General features: G+C 33.2%; 1 long non-coding RNA gene across 1 annotated transcript; it reads right to left on the bottom strand.

Annotated features, from left to right (window-relative positions):
• Positions 1–280: 280 nt before the first annotated feature.
• Positions 281–3,528, bottom strand: LOC104117613 (uncharacterized). The gene is made up of 2 exons (XR_691096.4): positions 3,285–3,528; positions 281–1,833 (listed from the first exon to the last, which is right to left on the bottom strand). It is a non-coding gene; the product is annotated as an uncharacterized lncRNA (long non-coding RNA).
• Positions 3,529–3,978: the final 450 nt, after the last annotated feature.

Raw genomic sequence — 3,978 nt, 5'->3', positions numbered from 1 at the left:
TGTAAAATGAATCAGATATTGTTGAATAGCTTATAAGTAGTTATTAATGTAGAACAACAATAACTTACAATTAGGAAGGCTACGAAACGGTCCAGATATAGGCCTATGATGTCAACTGGATTATAATAAAGTCGCATTTTGCTACATAAAATTTGGCAAACTTGTTTTTTTTAGTCGACGTAAAACTCTAGCAGCCTCAAAAGTAGAACCTCAATCTAATTCAACTGCAGAATGGCAACAACCAGAATATGACTATAGTCAGAAAAAGAAAAGGCTAGTATTAAATTACCAAAGCACATTTTTGGGATAAAAATAATATTTTCTATTTGAAAATATACATATTGACAACAAAAAGTAAACTGGAATAGAAATTAAAGAAGGCTAATTAATTCCATCTCTCACGAAAAAACTAAAGGCGATGATCGATGCATCATGCATGGTGAAATTTAGCAAGTTGCCGAAAACCAGCACCATATATAATAAATAAATAACCCCCACAAAAGCTCTTAATCAGCTTTTTCAGTTTTAGGTTCAGCATCGCTTCTACTTTCCAGTAGCACCACCAATGGAATGGACCATCTTCATCCATAGTAGCTCCACCAACACCACCTTGATACATCTTAGCAATGACTGGATTGCAGATGGTTTTCAACTCCTTCATTTTGTCTTCAAATTCATCAGTCTCTGCCAATTGGCTACTCTTTCTCTTCCCTCTCACTTCAACACAACTATTCATCACCAAACAGCACACTACATATGCAACCAGATTCTTCTCCAAAAGCAAATGCAGACTCTCCAACCAGCATTGTTTTACAGCATCCTGGAAATGTACCCCATCTACGGAGACGCTTTATGCTCCAGTCTCCCACATTGTGTCATAATATCACATTTGAAAGAAAAAAGGTAAATTATTGAACAGTGCTCTGCTCAGTAGTAATCCAGATTTAAATAGAAAAGTAGATATGTGAGAAGAGATAATACAAACTTTTACGTGTCCCCTTCCTATCTAAGGGGTGCATAGTGTCGCCTAAGATCACAAAGAGATTAGGAGATTTGTGAGATACTTTAAAAATGCATAGAACATCCTACGGCATCTTATATATGCACAAATAGTCTGGCAATTTCACAGTTAATAAAGTAAAGATGGAAGATAATTAATATATATATCATCTTCCCGTGAAAAGAATGCAAAAAAGATGGTAACATGTACTCAACATATTTTTCATCTTAAATTGAGTACGCCGTTTTAATTTGTTACCCTATTGTTCCTTTGGTTTGCCTTTGTCAAAAAGACAGAGCTCACCAAAGATACGGGGAAGTGAGGAAAGAGAAATGGAAAGAAAGTAAGTATGCATAACTTTATTCTGCAATGAGATTCCATAAAGAAAGGGAAAAAAGAGTTTGTTTTGAGAAGTTTACAGTTTTAAAACAATATTACACGTCTAAGTTTATTACTTTTTTTTTTTGTTAAGCTGCTCAAGGATTTTTTATCTACTCAGGAAACTGTGACGACGAAAAAGAGAAATGGCAGGTCGGGCCAAACACTGACTGGAATTGTTCCTCAACGCATGTTAAGCAACTTCATCATACAAAATCAGTTTGACAGGGGATATATATTCAAGTGGAATTTCAGTAACTCATATACCAACCTTTTGCTTTTGTATTGGAATTTAGAATTCATTCCCCACTATCGTCTTTTTCCTCCCTCCAACAATATAGCTTTTTTCTCGCCTTTCTTCTCTTTGTTACCTTCTTTGGACTCTTCTTCTTTATTTTTATTCAAACACGTCTTTAACAGCGACTTGTGAGTTTGTCAAGTCTGGTTCTCCGCACCTTCAATAGTTAAAGAAAAATTAGTCACTGTCAATTTTCAAAGCCGTTTTAAACTCTTGATGCTAGTTGGTGTGACTCCTAAGATTCTTTTGAATTGACTTCAAATTTGAAGGAGTTGAAGAGAATCGAAAGCTTTGACTACATAATTCTAGTTAAAGACTTCACCTATTGTAAATGTTGCATAGAATATTGAATCATCTAATATTGTATGTCATTATAGAGTTCAGCAAAAAGGGGAAAAGAAAATTATTATTTGAAAGAGAATACAACTGAAAAGTGTAAAAGAAGCATAATCAGAATAGCAGTTAGTTGCAACAAATGAATCAAAAACAACTCACAGAGAATAGTTATCCATACAACCCAACTAATGAGAAAGAAGAAAGCAGAAGTATCACTTTTCATTCCTTTTATATGCCGTCACTTTTGATTTCTTCAACACACCATAAACCTTATACTCCAACTCTACGTTGTGCTTAATTTAGCCTTTTTATTGAACCCCCAAGACATCCTTCTTCGAACCCTTGATTTCTTCAACACACCATAAACCTTATACTCCAACTCTACGTTGTGCTTAATTTAGCCTTTTTATTGAACCCCCCCTCCCCCTTTTCTTATAATTGGTATTCTGATTCTTTTAAAATTATTTTTATGAAGATGGTTAACTAAGTCGTTAAAACGAATTCATAATAAATTGAATAACTTAAATATTTGTAGGACAAAATTAGCAATTCAATTGGGTTTTCCTGTTAGGATACACAAAAGAAATTGTATCTAAATCACGGATCAACACCCTCTTCCAACTCGAGGACTTCCTCAAAATTCAATATTTTTATTCACTGCAAATAACTTTGTGGTATTCATAACCAAAATAACAATGACCTTTGAAGTCTACATGTTTTTTAAAAGACCAAGTTAATCACATTCAGCCTGCTTGATATACTATTACCAAGAGTGCTTTGTTCAGAAGCTTATCATATCCTTATAACATATGGTGACTACTTCTTTAGGTATTGTGTCCATCAAATTGGCATTGTTCAGTATCCATAAAACAACAGTATAATTATTTAAATTGAAAACATGTATCTCTGTTATTCAATATTATTGACTTCTTGCATCTCCAAGCGACCAATTGGTACAATTTTTACTTTCCATCTACTCCTTTTTTTCTCTTTGCATTTGGTAGCACAAATGGAAGAGGGGAAGACCGTAAAAATTTCGTATCTCAGAACCAACGTCTTATTTCAGAAAACTCCAACTGAACCGGTGTTATAAAAATCCACCAATAGTAAGAATGTAATTTATGTATATTCTGTTCAAGTTGAATTGAATCGTGCAAAAATGGGCAACAAATAACAAAAAGATGCAAATTTGATTGTTAAAATTGACCTAAATTCAAGCAAAAATTCGAGAAGAAAACCAAAGAATCTTTAAAACAGAAACATGAGATTTACCTTGCGCTCTAAAATCCTCATCGGGGGCGAGACCCTAATCCTCCATGGAGAAGATTAACATTGTCGATTCCTTGGTACGGAGTAATCCCCGTTGTTTAGGAGTATTAAAGGAAGTCAAGAAGCATTTTGGAATTAATAAAAGGAAGAGACGCATCCGTTAGGAGTATTAAATTAAAAGTGGCGCTCGTTTCTTCTTTTCTTGTTTTCCGAAAAAAAAAAAGCAGAAAAATGTAGGAAAAAGATAAATGAGATTGCTAGTTAGTGAGACATGTCACGTCACCAGCGTATGTCCCTCAATTATATATATAAATTTATATATATATATATATATATTTATTTAAAGTGCCTAAATATTCAAAGTGTTAGGATAAGAATATGTGAATAAAGCTATCTAAAGATTAAAAAAGAAATCCTTCAAGTTTATTAATTCTTACTTATAATACCAACTAGTGAGAGTAGCCCAGGGTTTGCCCGGATCCAACGTGAACAAAGCTATACTATTGTAATAAAGGATATAGTGACGATATCTCCAAGGATTGAGTTTGTGTAGAGAAATGGAACACTACTAAACTATTACATCTTATAAGAGAGAACAATTTTTTATGTAAAATAATAACTTTGTAATAAAATATATTATTTTGTGTACAATATTTATCAAAGACGAAAAAGTGAAGATTCCTTTATAGAGTAATTC

The sequence above is a fragment of the Nicotiana tomentosiformis genome, chromosome 9 (assembly GCF_000390325.3).
Source record: "Nicotiana tomentosiformis chromosome 9, ASM39032v3, whole genome shotgun sequence".
Taxonomy (NCBI): domain Eukaryota; kingdom Viridiplantae; phylum Streptophyta; class Magnoliopsida; order Solanales; family Solanaceae; genus Nicotiana; species Nicotiana tomentosiformis.
Note: the sequence above shows the minus strand (reverse complement) of the source record. Positions and strands in the feature narration are given on the sequence as shown.